Below are 19351 nucleotides of genomic sequence, written 5' to 3'. Positions count from 1 at the left end.
AGAGATGCGGTCTCACCAAGTTGCCCAGGTGGGTCTCGAACCTGCGGGCTCAGGCAATTCACTCACTTCGGCCTCCCAAAGCGCGGGATTACAGGCTGAGCCACTGAGCCCGGCCTAGCCAACTTTCTATAATGCAGGTTCTGTAGGGCCGACTGTGGGACTTCAGGGGTGATGATTCTGATATTCGTGGGGGTCCTGGAACCAGCCTCCCCCACACGTGTAATGAAGAATGACTATGCTTGGTAGATTCTGACGCAAAGCAAAGGCTCATATGATGATGCTTCTTAGCTGTTTCACTGTTGCCCTGATAGGACGACCAACTCCATTCAAGGAACTAAGAAAGGTGACCCGGATGCTCTGGAGCTGGAGAAGCCAATGTGTGCAAGTAGAGTTCAACCTCGCCAGCCCCCCAACCCTAGACTCACCTGTACACTCTTGTGAGCTATCTCTCCAGGTGTGGGCCAGTTGACTGCATCTCCAAAATCACCAACCTGCAAGGCACATACTGTGAGGTCCCAGGGAGACCCTGCCTCTGCTATTCAACCCATACCCAAGGTCTAGCTCTGCCGAGAGAGCAGAGGCCAAATCAGTCTGTCCGTCCACACTGGACCATCCACACTGGAGGCCCAGAAGGGATGCCCCGCTATTCAGCGAGGATCCAGAACTACTCAGCAGTCCAGAAGCATTCACTAGAACAGGAAAGAGGCCACCACCTCCAGGAAGTCCCCTTCCACTGGCCACTTCCATTCCTTACCTTGCTGCCTTTGCGCTGCTTAGGAACTGCTGCCCTCACCACCTTGGCCGGAGCAGAATGTTCTGGGGAAACAAGAAGGGAGAGACAATTATGCAAAGGCTGTGTGAGGAGGCCACTGTCAGCTCCTACCCTCATTACCCCACTCCTCCAAGCAACCAAAGTTTCCCAAAGGAGAAAGACACTGTGGAGAGGGGAAGACGGGCTCAAACAGCAACAATTTTATCAGCCCTTCCCTGAAGAAACCATGGACAGTGAGAACATGCAAAGAGCTGGCAGCCAAAACCCTAGGCACCCAGACTCTGAGGTGGGGGCCCCTTAAAGAGCTCTATAGACTCTTGCAAAGCAGGGACTAAACACTGGGGAGGGAAGTCCATGCCAGAGTTAGGTCCATGTCAGAGTTAGTACTGTCTTTCAAGGCTCCTGGTCATAGCAGAATCAGAAAGGGAGAGTCTGAAAGATCATTTCTGACCCTAACATTCTAGAAATCTGTATATGAGCAGACCATGGTAAGTGATCACTGGGAAGGTAAGATAAAAGCCCTAAGTGGGGCCAGGTGTGGTAGCAGTGCCTTCAGTCCCAGCTACGGAGACTGAGGTGGGAGCACTGCTTGAGCCCAGGAATTCGAGGATACAGTGAGCCATGATCCTTCCACTGCACTCTATCCAGCCTGCTCAACAGAGTGAGATCTTGTCTCCTTAAAAAAAAAAAAAGAAAGAAAGAAAAAAACCCACTACCACCACAACAAAAAACCACCTAAGTGGGCCGTCAAGAAATCCAAGGACTACCCCAGTGCCACTTGGGAAAGATATTTGTCTGCCTTCTCAGTTTCCAAAGAAAAAAGTGGGCTCCCACTTGGCACAACAGTTCCACCTTTAGGAATGCACCCTAGTGATACAAATTAGATAAGAGTTAGGTATGCAGATGTCCACCAAAGTGCTAATTATAACTTCAGAAGACTGAAAACAACTTACATGTGCAAAAGTAGGGAACTGGCTAAATAAATTAAAGTTCATCCATTTTTAGAATAGGCATTAAGAAGATAATGATCTCTAACGATATGAAAAGATGGGCACAATAAATGAGAAAAGTGACAAAAAATTCCATTTTTACAAACCCAACAAAATGTGTACATGCACACAAACAGCATGAACTCTAGACAGACAGTTAAGTATTACCAGGAATTACGTAGTATACTAGTCTGTTTAACGGCGATCTTAGTTTTTCGACAAAGACATACATGGGCTTTTAAAGATGTGTTCTTTTTTAAAGAAAGTGGCTCTAATAGGTCCAATCCCTTCTGCACCCACACTCACTTTCCCAACACCATTCTGAAGACCAAGGGCTTCTGGCCCTTCCTGCCCCACAGACCCACAGAAAACAAACATCCTGGGTCCTGCTCACCCACTTTCCTCCCATCCCTGCCTGCACTGCTGGCCAGCCAGGGCAGGAGCTGCCCCCAGTCCCGAGGCAAAGCATTAGACTCCTTGATCAGACCCATGTTCCCTTAATGAGCAGCATGCGTCCTAGCCCAACTCCTCACTGTGGGCTGCTACATTTCTGGTTTCCATCCCCCACGTGACTCTTGAAAGCCAGAGCTGTGGAACCCAGCCCACAGCACCACACCACTAGAGCTGGGCAGTGGTGACTCACAGCACCTCAGTCCCAAGAGGATGGCACCGAGCGGCCCAGGGGTCACTCTGCACCCACTCTCCTGTGACTCCCAGGTTGACCCAGACAAGTCTAACAATGCTGACAATACTAAAGATCTTCCCCTGCTTCAAGCCAGGACTGGGCTCACTTGCACTTGAGCTGGTTATCCCCTGTCCCAGTACCCAACAACACTGCACATGTGGCCCGGAGAGCAAGCCAAAGGCTGCAACATCAACACCAAGCTCATTAACAGATGCTGAAGAGCAGAATCAAGCCCAAAGGGCAAGGTGTTCCTGAAGCCTTCCTTGAGAAGGTGAGGCAGTTTTTCGGGTCATTGTTTTACCACAAACGGACATGGTAAGGTACTGAAAGTTCAAAGTCCAGTCAATGTGAGAGACTTCCTGCCACGAAAAGATCCCACTGACTCCCTCCTCCACCACAGTCTCCAAAGATGATGAGGAAAATGTGTACCATCTGGGCACACACATGAATACTCCCAGTGAAAATTTAGTCCAGTGGGAGTTTGTTGAAAAAGCCCCACTCCCATGTCTCCCTGTCCTAAGGACCGTGATGCCCTGTTCTTGCTCTGCTACCAGCTAGGGCCTCAGGGTGCCCCTGATACGGGGAATAAAACCCCCAGAGAAGCTGGGCTTGGTGGCTCAAGCCTGTAATCCCAGCACTCTGGAAGGCTGAAGCAACAGCACTGCTTAAACCAGGAGATCAAGGTTACAGTGAGCTATGATTGTACCACTATACTCCAGCCTAGGTGACAAAGAGAAACTGTCTTAACAAAAAAGAAAAGAAAAAGGAAAAAAAAAAAAAAACCCCAGAGAGGCAGAAAGATGCACTGGTGAGAGAAAGCCACTTCTGCCATTATGTAAGATGAACAGATCTGCTACAGTCATATCGGGCCTTGGGGAAACCCAGGGAGGTTCAAATGGGCTGCTGCCAGGCCCTGCCCGAGGCTTTCAGACTTCCCTTCAATTACACGTCCCTTTCTGGGTCCTCTCCCAGACACCACCCTTACCAGGCAACTGCCACAACTTGCACGTGTATGTGTGCACACTCAGAACATGTAGGCCTAGCTGGGCTTGGCACCTGAAATGGCTCCCAACAAAAACCAACCCTCACCCTTTGCACAGGCAACAAAAACCAACCCTCACCCGTTGCACAGGCACCAGTCTACATCCAGCACCGTCCCAGCCAAGACAGGGTAGCATCCTCCTCCTCCTGCTACCCCTGCATTCTGAGACCTCCACACCTGCCACCAGTGACCCAAAACCCAACTTGGGAACCACCAACCACCTGCCCAAGAAAACAGGTGTAAAATGTTGGAGGAGCAAAAAGGACAGTTGTTCTAATCCCCTCTATGTGTAGACAGGGAACCAAGGCTGCAAAGGGTACGGGGCTTCTTCCCCAGGACTGGCTGCAAAGCCAGGATGGAAGCCAGAATTCTCGACCTGCTCATCAATGCTCCTAACCAGCTCACCAGGAATTCCATGGGCGCAGTGGTTCTCATGTGTCTACTGCTGAGAATGGGTCAGAAACCATCTTGGTGTCATCGCAGGGCACTTCCCTAGCTGTTCCTAGTGAACAGAGGCACAGACGGAGAGAGAGGGTCTCAGAGAAGGAAGGGTGAAGTGTGGCAGGCAGGCTGCCACGTATCTGTCCGCAGGCTTCTGGGACCCGGGATTCCCATAGGAGGATGGCTGACAGAGGCCCCAGGAAGGTCTTTCTCCTCTGCGGAGGCAAATCAGGGCCTGAAGGGTATCTGGAGAGGGGAAAACCACTTTCTTTCCCGAAGGACCACTGCCAGGAGCCAGTACCGACTCTAGTTCCAGGGGCCCCAGGGGCTTCCTACAAACACACCAGCCTTTGTTCAAAGTGAAGCACACAAGTCTGTCCACATGCAAGAAGCCATTTGAATTTGGTGGTGGTAAGGGCGCTACAGGACTTTTCCAGAAACTGTATCTGATGTCAAAATATTTGTACTTAGATCAGTCAAGATTACTTCAAGTAGTGAGGAGCCAGGAGCTGGGCCATCACTGCTGATGAAGGCCAAGGTGCCGAGGGACGGCAGGGCAGAGGAGCTGCCACAGGGACAGCGGGGGCAGGGATGGCGGCTCCCTGTCAAGTGGAGTGGTTGGTGGCCTCACAACCTACTGTATAACCCGAGACTCCATCCCTCTGAGCCTCAACTTCCACTTGTTAACACCCCTTCTTTCAAATGCCACTAGGAGAGCCACATGCCCGTCAAGTACATGGACTTTGTTTCATCCGACGGGTGTGATATGCAGTCCCTACCATCTGCTTCTTGTGGGGCCCCTGACTTTAGCTTCCTCTGCAACACTGGAGCCACAGTCGCCTCACAGTGCCATGGAACAGTCAGCTGAACAGAGCGTGGCAGAGTGGCCAGCACACTGCAGATGCTCAACAAATGCTAAGGAGTGCGATTCACAAAGAAAGCTTCAGATTTCCAAGAAATCCTCCCCATCACCCTCAGAGACGGACAGAGATAGAGACGGTGCCCAGGATCACACCAAATAATCTCTCAACACAAAAGAATCTGTGTGTGCAAAAAACCTCTTGGGATCAGCTGGCTCAATTCACCCAATCCTGATTGCAAACGAGCCCCCCAGCCTGGCTCTTCCCAGCAGTGACCCACACCCAGTGCCCTCAGGGGGTGTCTGGGCTCCCGGGCAGGATTCCCCAGGAAGGTGGGAAGAAAAGCTTCAGCACCTTGCAGTTTTAATGGGGAAGGGAAGATGGGGGAATTTACCAGCAGTCCCCCAGGGGGCCCTGGCACGAAGCCCTGCTTTGTTAGAGAGGAAGGAAGAGCAGGGGGGAAGGCCTGACGTTCCCTTTCAGCTGAAGATATTTAGTCGGTCCATTTTTTACTCAGCACAGAAAAGGAAGGGCCAGGGCCTCAATGAGTCCCCCTCAACCCATCAAAGGGTGGGACCCACTCACACCGGACAAAGCCAGACAAAAGGTGAAAAAGCGTTTTCTGTACTGTCTTGCTCTAGGATGAGTCTACGGCTGCCGACCTCTTGAAACAAAAGCTACCAGAGGAGCAGATCTAGGCGGTCTAAGGAGCAAGGCTGAGGGAAGGTTTTTAGAGGAGGAGACAGCTGGGTGATGCAAACTTGCCAGCAGCGGTAACAAGACCTTTCAAGAGAAGGGGAGAAGCCAGAATCGAAACTGAGGGCCCGGGACAGGGAAAGGTAGCAAGGCTGAGAGTGGATGGAGAGACCACTAGATCCTAGGCCTGGCACTGGCAGGAGAATGAGGAAACCCCAATGTTGATCTGGAGACTGTCACCTCCTAGAGACTGGCATCTGAGCAGATGGCACACTGCACCTTGGGGAGCCAGGTATCTGCTGGGTCGAAGGGCTGTGTTATAGCCACACCTCCCACGTGCTGCCATCAGGCCAGTTTCCATGGGGAAGACCTCCTAGACCCCAAGTGCTCAGTGCTCACACTATGCTGTAGATGTTAACCAGCTGGTTGCTTTATCTGCATCCCCAGACAAGCACTCCCTGAGGGCGGGGCCCTGGATGCTTCACAGCACAAGTCGCAGTGCCCAGCTCAGAGCTTGGCAGACACTAGTTAACTAACGATGAGCTCACACATCTATCTCCCCTCTGTGATTGCACAGCAGAGAAGAGGCTTTGCTTTTCAAATGCTAATTCCCGAGGCTATGGCCTCAACCCTCAGCCTTCAGCTGGAGCCCTCCTCGGTATAGAGCAGCACATGTCCTAGAAACTGCTGGCTCCCAGACGACCCCAGCTCTGACTCATGGGCAACCGCCTGAAATTGGTGCTGAGACCAGGGCCAGACCCCAGCACTCATCAGCGTCTGGCCCTGGGGACCTGCCTCCCAGCCTCACCCACCTCAACAGAACAAAAGGCAGTCCACATTAGGTCTACAGATGGGGAAGAGAAGGCAAGATTTCTACCACTGAGACTCATCAGGCAGGAGAGATGCTGGCAGCCAACTGTAGATGCAGTTGTTATCTGTAGTAAGTACTGATACCATGTAGTGGGCACTGACTAGATGCCACACTCTGTTCTGAACTCTGCTACCACGTCGAACGAGTTCCTCCCAATGGTCTTATTTTACAAATGAGGAACCCAAGGCACACATGGGAAGGTGATTTGCTAAGCTCACAGTCAGCAAGCGGCAGGCAGAATTGAGGCCAAGCAGTTCAACACCAAAACCTGTCTTAACCCTAGGAGGAGGTGGGACAGAAGCAAAGGCGCCCAGGTGACCGCTTCACTGTGGCAGCAGGGCAGACTCTCAGCGGAAGGGCTGCAGGGGCATGAGGCACAGGCCCCCTGCAGGGAAGACTACCATAACAGAGCCAGGGCTGGGCAGGTGACCTGCTGCGATCGGACACCAGCGACCTGACCACGCTCCTTTCCCCTACCCAGAGAGGAGAGGGAGGCAGCCACCACACATACCCAACTGGAGGCCTCGCTTCGGCACCCTGGCAACCCTGGTGAGAGACAGGGCTTCCAGGTCCACCTCCCACCCTCCACTCTAGTCCCGCCCCATGAGGCTCCTCAGTCACGCCCTGGACCAGAGCACAGAGGCGGCTGGAGGCTCCGGCCCCCCCACTATCTGCCAGAGGCGGCCGGACCCTGGCGCTAGTAGACAGCAAAAACATCCAAGGGAGGGTAGGTAGGCAGAAAAGAGTCCGGGTTACACCACCCACCTGTGCCTGTCCCTCCCAGGCCAGCCTGGGGCAGAGGATGTGAAAAGCTTGGCTAGTTCAGCTGTCACCCAGCCGAGACGGGGAGGAGTCGCAGAGGAGGAACTTGGAGACCTACAACCTTTGTCCCATCCCCACTGACCCTGGCACCCCAGGCAGCAGCTCTTCCCCGGAGGAAGAAGGCTGGCTAAGCCTCCTCACCTGGCTCACCAGCGGCTGCTGTTGCTGCCACCCTCAGATGCTCTCTCTACCCAGCCCTCCTGCCCCATCTCCCCCAGACTGGCAAGGGAAACCCAGGAGGGGCTAAAGGACACTCCCTGGGGAGAGGGAGAGGGAGGGAAACCTTCAGAAGGCCAGACCATCGTTGAGTCTCCACCGTGAAAGGAAGCTGCCGGCCAGCAGCCAGCTCATGAGTGCAGCGTCCGCGTCCCCTTAGCCTGGGAGGAGGGGCGGAGGGTGGGCCAGGCTCCAGTCACATGATACCAGCCTGGCCCAGCCCAACCCCAGCTGACTATCTTTAGCCTGTGGTGACCCAGGCGGCTCAATGCTCCCACTCTTCTTGCCCAGACATGGATATGGCTGCCCTCAGGTGTCTGTGGTCACCCCCACTGCTGCTGCCAGTCCTTGAAGTCCTGTCCCACAGCTGATTAATAAACATCACAGTTGGAGGTGGGGGTGGGAAAAAAAATCACAGTTCACTTTAGGAGACCAAGGTGGGAGGACTGCCTATGCCCAGGGGTTCGAGACCAGCCTGGGCACCTTGGTGAGCCCTCGTTTCTACAACAAATACAAAAATTAGCAAGGCGTGGTGGCATGCATCAGTAATCTCAGTCACTTGGAAAGCTGAAGAGCAAAGACTGCCTGAGCCCAGCAGGTCGAGGCTGCAGTAGCCATGAGTGTGCCACTGAATGCTGGCTGGGTGAGAATCCAACTCAAAAATCAATCAACCAATCAAACAATCACAGTTGAAACATATCTGCAGTCACTGAAGTCCCTGGCCTCACATGCCAGTTCCTAACCGGCTCTTCAGAAGAGCACATTTGGTTCTACTTAAAGTCATGATAACCACTGCATGCTAAGTACCAACAGTTGACCTAGGGTGCTTTCTACATGTGATTTGTTTAATCCTCTCAAAGCGAAGCACTATTACTCCAGTTGTCCAGAAAATGAGACTGAGGGAAGGGACTTGCCTGAGGTCACACAGCATATGTTGAAGGAAGGAAAGGGACAGATCTAGTACCAGGATCGAGTCCCCGATCTCCAGGGTAAACTCTCCACAGGTCTTCCTGACCACTCAATGTAGAGTCCTGCCCAACCAGCAATTATGGACCAACTTCTATAATGAGGGTTCTGGGAGCACTCACCACCATCTGAAAAGGCTGCATTTGTGTCTCTCCACTCCACTAGTCAGTAACCGAGTACTGAGCCCTCACCCTGTCTTTGAGCGGTGCAAAGTCCTTCACATGCAGTGGCTCACTTCTCTTTCACAACCATTCTAGAGGGCAGGCATGGTGATTCTCAGTTAGTGGAAGAGCCGCAATCCGTTTGTGGGTGCCCCGGGCTCCCCTGGGCCTGGATTTCTGCAGCCAATCCTCTCAGGCAAGGTGCTAGGCACATGGTACTCTGTTGCATATCAGACTCCACTACCCTGACTTGGGAGGCTGCTGCCCTCAGAGCACGTTTCTTCCCGTCCCCACCGGCCAACCACCACCACTCCAGGCAACATAAGCTCCCTTTCATTGTCATAAATCTTCAGGCTCTGCTGGAGGAGGCTTCTGAGTCCCAAGAAATGATTCTGGATTATCCCCGTTACTGGAGTGGTGGAGAAGCTGATCCCAGACCCAGCCAGGGCTGGAAGGGACTTGAAGAATGGACCAGGAGGGCCCTGGCTGTGCCTGATGTCACCACCGAACTATCGTGGAGCTGGCACTGGGACGTCAAGTTCTTGCCTCTTGACCCAGAGGTGTTCTGCAGGTCAGGAAGCTAACAACCCCCTCAACGAAATATGCTCTGCGCACAACACCCACCCAAAGGGTGGAGGGCAGGGCCTCAGGAACCTAAGTGTTGCAGGAACTTTCCCCGAAACTACTGATGGTTCTTTCAAGAAAAACACATGGAACTGAAATACGTGCCTGAAAAGAGGGGTGCTTTGGTTGACGCAGCTCCAGGTGGGGCCCCACTACACTGATTCCCGTCTTAGCACTATGCTAGGGAAGGCTGGCGGGCTTTCTCGCTGATCATCTGTCTATCCTAGAGGCAGGCTGGACACCCTCACTAACCTGAGCAGTCACCTGAATCTTCACCTGAAAATCCCACAGCAATGGAAGGGACTTGCCAGGTGTCCCAAAAGCAGATGAGGAGATGGAGTTCTTGGGACTAGCTTCCCTAGTCCAAGCCTGGCTTCCCAGAAGCTGCTGGCTTGATTATCTTGGTGGGTTCGGGCCAGCCTACAGACCCCTTCAGCACTGCATGCCACCCCCAACTGAAAGGAGCAGAGCCTCAGATGCAACAAACCTGGAGACAGCCAGCTACACACTCCCATCACTGCTCACAGATGCCCTCAAGCCACTGTATACCCTGGCAGCAAACAGAGAGGATCTGATCCCTATCCAAATCCACCCACCAGTAAGGCACTACAGGGGGAACCCCCCCCCAAAAAAAAACCAGAATTATCTTTTGGAGGGCGGGCCTCTTGTAGTACACTCAGAATTTGCTCCTCCGGATTAAACAGTCAACCAAAGTTTTTATCTGGAAATTTTGAGAAGGTTGTATCTCGATTTGCAGAAGAAACGTCCCTGAGTTGTGACAAGCAGGTTCTTCCACCATGGCAATGCACCGGAGTGTTCAGCAGTTTTTGGCCAAACATGGCATGACCCGGTGACCCACCCTTCCCTAGTCACCCAATCTCGCCCTGAGCAACTTTTTTTTTGTTTTCCCCGATGAAAAAAGTTCTCAAAGAGAAACGTTTTGCTGATGTGGAAGAGGTGAAACAAAAAACAGCAGAAGCACTAACAGGCATCAAAATCGACAAGTTCAAAAATTATTTTGAGAAGTGGAGAAAGTGTCCTGATAAGTGTACTGCAACAAACGAAGAGTAATTTGAAGATGACTTACGTTTAAACATGTAAGAATATACATTTCTGACAAGCAAATTCCAGATTCTTTTGGTTCAACCCTCATATACTGCTGGGTGCAGAGGCAGGGTAGAACAGCAGTCAGCAGAAGACTTTGCAGTCCATTCTGGGATGGCTCACCAACAGCCGCCACCAATTAAGTTGCTCACAAGGCCTGGCCGATAAGTCCAAATGGACCAATCTCTCCACAGCTTGTAACTTGAGAGGCCAAGAGCTGGGCCACAAATCCAGAGCCAGTCAAGCAGCTGAAGGCACATGGAGGCAGAAAGGCTGCTCACAGGGATCATCCCAGGAGGTAGGCTTATTAACCTCTTGTGTCCCTAAGCAATGAGGGGCCCATGGGAGCTAGCTCCCAGGTTTAACAGATTCAATGAATATTTAAAATTAGCTTAGAACAAAGAACTATCATAAATGCATGGTAGTTATTTTTCATTTCTTGGGGGCAATTCTTGAATCTGCCTGATGCCAAAGAAGGGGGGTAAGGGGAAGAGAATACAGCTGTCAGATTTAGCAAACAGAAATTCAGAACACTCAGTTAAATCTAAATTTCAGATAAACAGTGAGTAATTTTATAAACTAAATATGTCCCATGAAATATCTGGAATACTCACACTAAAAAATTATTCGGTTTATGTGAAATTCAAATTTAACTGGGTGCCCTATATTTTTCCTTGTTAAATCTGGCCACCATAGGAAGGAAGAAACACTGCCCCATGTTCCAAGCTAAAAGTGGATGACCAGGGTCCTGGCCTAAAAGTTAAGAGGCCTGGCGCAGGTCTCACAGCCTTTGCTGGGACGAGAATTTCCCTTTGGTGTCCTCAGTCTCCGTCAGGACTGTGGAAGGGTGGCCAGACACCGTCATCTGCAGTCCTTCTAGTCCTATCTTGTGACATTGTCCTTACACTCACTGATCCTGAAAATGCAAACAGCTTTCCAGGAGGATGAGTGACCCTTGCAAGCACTCCTGCAAAGGACTTCAGCCTTGAGACATTAGTATGCAGAATTATCAAATGTAAATTCCTGGATCCCAACCTTTAGAGATTTCTGTTCTGCTCAGGAATGGTAGGGGTCAGGAATCTACTAGGTAATTCTAAGGTAGGTTTTCTCCTGTACTTGGATATTTTGATTCAGCCCAATGAGTTTCAACTATTTTTTTTTTTTTTGAGACTGGCTCTCACTCTGTCACTCAGGCCGGAGTGCAGTAGCAGGCTCAGGGCTCACTGTAGCCTTGACCTTCTGGGCTCAGGCGATCCTTCCACCTTAGCCTCACGAGTAGCTGGGACTACAAGTATGCGACACCATTTCTAGCTAATTTTTGTATTTTTTGTAGGGACTCACTATGTTGCCCAGGCTGATCTTAAACTCTTGGGCTCAAGTGATTCTCCCACTTCAGCCTCCCAAAGTGCTGGGATTACAGGTATGAGCCACTGCACCCGGTCTCAATTGTTAATATTGACAGGGGTAGTAACCCAAAACTTAAAATTTAAGGATTTAAAATCTTTAAATCAGGGCCACGCTTCTTAAGCCAGTAGCAGGTACAATCATAAGACAAATAATGATGTTTCTGTTTGCAAAGACAATGGTGGTTCCACAAGATTACAATGGAGTTGCCCTATACAAGTGTACCATTTTAAAAAATCTTCAAAAAACTTTTTAGGTGAGTCAAATGAAGCCATGGGAGTCAAGAACAAATATTCTTTATTCTTTATGCCATATTTTTACTGTACTTTTTCTATGTTTACATACAGAAATACTTCCCATTGTGTAACAGACCACCTAGGCATGTAGTAGGCTAGACCACCTCGGCCTGTGTAAACGCACTCTATGATAGCGAAACAATGACAAAATTGCCTAACAATGCATTCTTCAGAATGTATCCCTACTGTTAAGTGACACATGACTGTACTTAGGTTCCTGTTTTGATATTTTCCTTTTTATTGTACATTTATGTTCTTTTGTATGTCTTATTTAAGTTTCTTGAAAAGAAAAATAAAATGGCAAGAGCTGTTCCAACAGAAATGGGTCCCAAGCTCATTCCTCCCTCGCCTCCACTCAGCTGGAATTCCTGGGCAGAGGTGGTTTAAAAACCCTCACTTTACAGCTGCAGAAACTGGAAACTGTGACCAGTGAGCTGGCAGGGCTGCAAACCACTTCTGTGGTACAAGAAGCACCTGGAGGGAGGGTCAGGTTTGGTGAAAATGCAGATTCCTGCCCTCTTCCCCAACTCCAGAAATCAATCTGGAGAGGTGGGCACAGCTTGGACGCTGTAGTTTTAATGCTTCCTGTGCAATGCCAATGAGACCTGAGCTGCCAGTGAGACTGCCGGGAAGGAAGCCTGGTCTCCAGCGCCCAAGCCAGGGTCTCATGCTTGCAGACAGGACCAACCGGTTCCCAAGAGCAGGAGGTTGCAGGCAGTCTTAATGGCAGCAGTTTGCAAAGTAAGACTAGACAGCTAGAGGAGGAAACAGGAGGGGCTCATTCCCTCCTCTAGTCAACGGTCCAACCTCACGTACCAGACCCAAGACTGGTCAGGCCCAGAGGCCACATGTGGAGTTTTGACTCCAGGTCACAAGGGATCAGTCTGGGCTGGGGGTTTAGTTTTACAACAAACTCCAAACTCTGGCTTTGCCAGAATGATGGCTTTGAAGGGACTGTCCATCTGCTTTGCCTTACAGCCAAGCAGCCTCCACCTTCTCTTGCCTCAATGAGAGCTGTCCTGTGCCTCAGGTCTGGCTGTTATAGCAACAATGGCTGCCACTTACTAGGCATTCACCTCAGGGAGCCAGGCAGGAGTTGTGGGACTTTTGTGTATTAAGTTTTAAAATCCTCACTATGGAGGGACTATTATCCAGTTTTAGAAGAGGCTCAAAGAAGCTAAGTGGTTAGCCAAAGATCACAATAATCTGGTATCTGGCCCCAAGGATCTGAAATCCCAAGCCACCCCAGGCCTCTCTCAGCACTGCAGGTGACAAACATCAGGTCCCTGTCGCCTGGGCTCAAGCGTTCAGGGGATTATAGGCCCTTCAGGGAACTGAAGCCACAAGAATCCATTTCTCGGAGCCCATTAGTTCCCCCCGCCACTCAGCACTGCTGCCTGCAAAAGCCAGGCACCTAGCCTCCTAACCCGGAGGCCTGGGCTCAGGCCAGCAGCAAGGCCCCAGGGGAACCCTGCCTCCCCAGCAGATCTGGAAGGAGCAGGTGGAGGAAACTACAGGACCTGCAGGTCAAAGAACAGGCAGGAGAGTGGAAAGGGAGGAAAAAACAGGAGTTGTGTACAGGCCCCACTCCAGGGCATGGGGAGAAGTGACAGCACCATGCAGGGCCAGGCAAAGGACCTTTCCTCACCCTTGGGGACCAAAGCTAAGCAGCGTGAGGTACTTCCTCAGCCACCACTCCATCCAAGGCGCACTGTGACAGCTTGGGGCAGGCAGCCCAATGCGGTTCTCCCCATTTTATGCAATGCAGAACTGAGACACAGTGACCTTCCTAACTTGTCCCACAAGTGTCACGATGTTTTTTGAAGAGCCCAGTCTTGGGGTTCTGCTGCGGTACCATGAAGCAAAATAAACCTGACCACTGGAACCTAGGTGATGAAGGGGTCCATACTAGGCACTGGGGAGGGATGGTGAACAGGACTGTCCTTATCCTGAGGGCTTTACTCTTCAACTCCACCTGTGCCGAGCAGATCCTGACCACCTGGGGCACTGCCCTGAGGATCTTCAGGCAGCAAGCAGGCCCAGGGAAAGCCTAGGAGGCACGTCTGCTCCAGACAGAAAAGATCCCCCACAAACACGGGCGTTTATAATTCCAATCTGCAATGCCTGGACAGTGTGCTCTACTTTCTCAAGTGTTTAGCCCCAGCTAGATGCCACGTGCTGTGGACAGAGAAGTAGACAAGACTGTCCACGGTCCAGCCCACAAGGTTGGTAGCTGATGTAAGAAGTGACACCGATGGGGAGGGGAGTTCAATGATTTTTCCCTCCAGGGCCACCCCAGGCAAGACTGCCACCCATAAAGCCTGGGCCCTTCTAGGGGGATTAGGACACGGCTCAAGCAGAATAAAACACAGAAACACAAATGAGAATGATGGAATGGGTGCCTCTGTGGAAAGAGCACTGGGCTGGGGGCCAGAAAAGCTGCCTGCTTCCCCTGGCTTGGTCTGGAACGTCCCACTTCATGCCACTGGCAGGGCAGTGCAGCTGTTAAAACTTGGGGTCTTGGTCAGGCACAGTGGCTGACACCTAAAATCCCAGCACTTTGGAAGGCTGAGGCAGGAAGACTGCCTGAGGCCAGAAGTTTGAAACCAGCCTAGACAACACAGTTGAGATGCAGTCTCTGCAAAAACAACACAATGAACAAAAACAAACAAACAAAAACTTGGGCTCCACTGGCCAAAGACAGAGGCCTGGCTATGCTACATCTTCCTGGGTGACCTTCAATTTCTGTAAACAGGACTAGAATTCCCAACCTCAGGGAACTGTGAGGATTACATGAGCTGATATTTGCAAAGTGCTTGCAAGAGTACCTGTCAAATAATAAGCACCCAATACTCGTTAGTTGTTGTCTTGGAAGTTACAGAGCTCTGATTATCTGATTAAGACCTACCCTACCCTGATTATCTGATTAAGAGCCCACTGGTCACCTCCTGGTAGGGACCTGTCCTGGCTGTCTGCTTAGCACTCCAGTCACTGCTTCATCAGACACTAACTAAAGTAAGGTAGAGTAAAATGGTGGGGACCTGCTTTCAGGAACGCTGGAGCACTTCTGGGCAATACCTTCTCTGTCTGGGTGACCTTTCCTGTCCCTCAGGGGCAGTACAGAAAGCTGAAGGCTGCCTGGAGGACCAGGAGCTACAACCTCCCAGGGGGCCTGCCTTGGGGTTCATGCTGCCAGGCCGAGTCCTCTTCTACTCTCCACTCGCACAGTTCGAAGGGCCTCCTCTTTCCTCAAAGCAACAAAGTAGAACAAAAAGAGACCTAGCGTGGGCACTGTGATGCCCCTGGAACCACCTGAGAGACTTTGGTCAAGACACAGACTCAGTATCTGTAGCCTGATACAGATGAGAAGTGGCCAGAAGACTCCCAAAGCCCCTGTAGATTCTGGCCTTCAAGTCTAGGACCTTCGAGGAGGGATGATCACGCTGCAAGGCATGGAACGGCAGGGAACATCCCCGAACAAGCCCAGGGGGACCTCTTCCTGCCTCTCCACTCCCAGCCAGCAGCCAGGCCCTCCCCATCCTCCACCGCCCTCACCCCCCTCTCTCCTGACGCTCCCTCTTCAGTGGACAAACTGCTGTCCCATGGCTCCCTGGACAGAAAGGTCGACAGAGTCAAATGCCTCTGAAAAATGTTAATGGACTTGCTCCTGGGCCCTGAGTATGATCACTGTGCTAGAGGTGCTTCCCTTGCCAAATCCTATCACTAACATGCTTATTTTCTTTTATATTTTCCTGATTTCTTTCCCTTATTAGTTGTGCTTTAAAGGGAATAAAAAACCAAAGGTCAAAAACTGGCCCCACCAGTTTTTAATGCTGACTCTGAGCAGTCCCTTGATCTTGATAACTCTAAATTTCCTTCTCTGTACAAGAGGGTCAACCAGCACCCACCTCTGGGCACTTGAAAGGACTAAAGGTTTTTTGTGAAGTCAAGTCTTATGGTCTATTCCATAGGCAATACCAACCCTTTCAATCCAAGGGTTTGAGAAGTAAGACTAGACACCAGGAGAAAGTCACAAGACCATAGCCTAGACTACTCAGCTCTGCCAGGGGCCATCTGGAACAGTATGCTACAGGCAGTACAGCTCCCAGAGGGATGCAAACTAAGCCACCTCCTCACTTCCTGGGGCAGGCCCTCCCAACCTGGACACCGGGCACAGGGTTCTGGGCGCCATAGCTGCCATACCCCACCTTGCAAGCAAGCATGGGGGGAGGGGGAGCAGCAATGCAAAGGAAGGCAGCTTTCCGGGACCCAGTCAGGCTGCAAACCCCCAGTTCAGAAATCTGGGTCCCTTCACCTGATGGCTTATCCCCAGCCCTCCCCCTAGAGCAGAGGAGACCGACAAGAAGGCAAATGGTATACCAGGAGGCAGCCCAATCTTACAGGCTGAAACACAGAGGCAAGGGTTTGGGTGCAAAGGAACAAAGAAGAAAAATGAAACCAGACTCCTACAAGTCTCAGACTTGCCTGAGGTTACTGTCAGTGGCCTAATGTGAAGCTCACCTGTCTATACCAGGGGTCCAGGACTGTTTGACAAACTAATCAATTACTTAGTCTCAACACCACCCAGCCAGCCCAGGTCCCTTTCTGTACCCACCCTGGCCCAGCTGGTCCTTTCCCGCTGCTAATCCATATCTGTTGTCTCCATGGATATGGGCTGGGCCAGCCTCCCCCAGAGGGGCATGTTGTAGGTTGCAGACATCCCAGGACAAACCAAGTGGAGCGTCTTGCCCACCCTCCACGGATTTCCTCTGTACATCAGCTGGTTCCAAAGCCAAGGGTAAGCTCTTGGAAGGCAGCTGAGCATGGCGGATGGACCCAGGCTTGGGAGTGCTGGGTGCTTGCATTTTGAACGCTATGCCCATGGGGCAGCTCAGGCAGTGGCTTCCCCCATCTACTCCCTGGCAGAAGATGTGTGTGCAGGGTGTGCACTTGCACTTGTGAATTCTGATCCCAGCACTGCAGTCATCCCCGGGTCATCCCTAGGGTGCCTGCAGGGGGCAGTGCAGGAGGCCTGACCAGCAGCAGGTGTGTGCTTTCTCCCGCCCAGCTACCAGCACGTGGGCTAGCTCTCCAACCTTCTGCTCGGCAGGAAACTGCTACCTTCCTTACCAAGCTGCTTGGAGGCTGACAAAAAGATCTGTGCCCTTGAAAGTCTACATTTCCAAGTAGTAAAAAATACAGCTCACAAAAGCCAGTGAAAGTAGTCTCCTCTTTCCACAGTTTGTTACCATGGTCAATTAAGACCTGAAAACAGGTGAGTACCTCGCCTTCACAGAGTTATTATCTATGTAGTAAATCCCCACATGGAGCCTGTGATTCTTTTTTTATTATTATTTTTTATTTTTTGAGTTGGAGTCTCACTCTGTCGCCCAGACTGGAGTGCAGTGGCCGCTCCTGGCCACCGCAGCCTCGACCTGCTGGATTCCGGCGACCCTTCCGCCTCAGCCTTCCAAGCTGGAACTACAGGCACACGCTACCACGCCTGGCTAATTTTTGATTTATTGTAGAGATGAGGTCTCGCCAAGTTGCCCGGGCGGGTCTCGAACCCGCGGGCTCAGGCAATCCACTCACCTCAGCCTCCCAAAGTGCGGGATTACAGGCTGAGTCACCGAGCCCGGCTGAGCCTGTGATTCTTAAAAAAAAAAAAAAGGAGGGAGGGAGGAACAGTGAACCTTAAAAAAAGAAAATTAACACAGTCATCTTCAAATTAAAAAAAAAAACAGGACAGGTGAGTACACAGGTGTCACAGTACAGTAAGATATTCTAAGAGAAAAACCACATTCACATAACTTCAATTACAGTATATGGTTATAACTGCTGTATTTTATTACTGTTGTCAGTCTCTTACTGTGCCTAACTTACAAATTTAACTTTAGCATAGGTCTGTACGTACATACGGGAAAAAACATGATATAGATAGAGTTAGGTACTAGCCAAGGTTTCAGGCATCTGCTGGGGGTCTTGAAACGTACCTCTGGTGGATAAGAGGAACGACTGTATTATATGATTCCATTTTGTCTTTTTCTTTTGGGGAAAAAAAGGTATATACATGTGTGTATGCATGTACTCTCACACATACTCGGTACGTGCTGTCTGATACGACAGTTACCAGTCTCACTGGACAGAGTACCAAAAGGCAATTAGTCCAAATTGGTTCAGTCATAAAAGACACCAGATTTCATGAAGAACGTAAGGTATTTGTTATTAATGTTTACAGTTACTGCATGTTGAAAAAAATCAAGTATATTGGATCATTAACTTCACCTGTGCTTTACTTTTAATAAAATATGGTCATTAGAAAATTTAAATGACTAGGAAAATATACAACCCCATCAATGCTTAGTTGTATTCATGGTGGTCAGTAGAACAGACTACCAAGGGGTTGGTTTCTTTTTGCTTATATTTGGACAATTTTCTACTATGAACTGCTGTTACCTAAGTATTTGAAAAGATTTCCAACTTTCTTAACTTCACAAGCTAAAAGGACCAACACACAACAGTCTCTTCTATCCCCTCTGGTAACTCAGAGCCTCCCCCGACCCTTCTTCCTACTGACCCAGAGGCCAAGGCTGAAAACCACAAGGTCAGCACAGATCTTTCCAGCAGGCCGCACATGGCCTGATGGCACTGAGGAGGAAGGTCTCTGGGGGAAGACGGCCAGGGATCCCCAGCAGGATCAGAAGCTCCAGGCCTCACTTATGCCCAGAGCCCAACCTGCTGAGGGGCCAAGCTGGGGCCTCCAGGCTGGGCCACAAGGGCACCATACAGGCTACCACCACCTGCAGACTTGAGAGCTGATCTCTCTAGAAAGTTTTCCCAGTGGGGTATGTATACTTCTGTGTTCTGGCAGTCAGTCTGCCATGGTCTCAGAGCCTTGAGCAAATGACTGAACCTCTCTGAGTCCCCATTTTCTCATCCATAAAATGAGGATGTTACTGTAGGTACATCCCACAGGGCTCCTGGGAACATGAACAATGAGCGTATGGTTGTAGCCCAGAAGTGGGATAATCAATCACTCGAGAAGTGGAGGGTCTCCAGGCACTGTGACCTGGCTCCCCAGGGCATCTGGACTCAAGAGGCAAGTCCCCCTAAGGCAGACTCAGGGACAGCTGGCTAAGCCCAGGGACATGAGCTACAGACAAGCACAGAACTGAATCTTTTTATAAAAGCTGTGAGGAACGAAGGTCTAGCCAGGAGAAATGAGAGAGCAGGGCAGAAATCACAACTCCAGACTGGATTACCAAACCCCACTCTAAAGCTCTCACCTGAAGTAAAAAGCCCACCGCAGTTTCTCACAAGTCAGTAAGAGAAAACTGCCATACAACTCAAGTCAGAACAGTTCCCTACCTCCAGGACTCCCCCCCCCCCCCCCCCCCCCCCC

At 50.8% G+C, this 19351-nt stretch overlaps 1 protein-coding gene across 1 annotated transcript in view; it reads right to left on the bottom strand.

Moving 5' to 3' along the window:
• Positions 1–19351, bottom strand: part of LARP1 (La ribonucleoprotein domain family member 1) — a 52778-nt gene that overhangs the window by 20552 nt on the left and 12875 nt on the right. Inside the window, exons 3-7 of the mRNA XM_021706019.1 lie at positions 11161–11165; positions 8582–8590; positions 4272–4277; positions 755–816; positions 426–491 (exon numbers count right to left, since the gene is read on the bottom strand). The gene's annotated coding sequence lies outside the window, so the exon portion shown is untranslated. The remainder of the gene's footprint in view (positions 1–425; positions 492–754; positions 817–4271; positions 4278–8581; positions 8591–11160; positions 11166–19351) is intronic.

This window comes from Carlito syrichta, unplaced genomic scaffold (genome assembly GCF_000164805.1).
Source record: "Carlito syrichta isolate Samal-C Ts95f unplaced genomic scaffold, Tarsius_syrichta-2.0.1 Scaffold115602, whole genome shotgun sequence".
In the NCBI taxonomy this organism is placed as follows: Eukaryota; Metazoa; Chordata; class Mammalia; order Primates; family Tarsiidae; genus Carlito; species Carlito syrichta.
The sequence above is the reverse complement of the archived record's forward strand: the minus strand, read 5'-3'. Positions and strand labels throughout refer to the sequence as shown.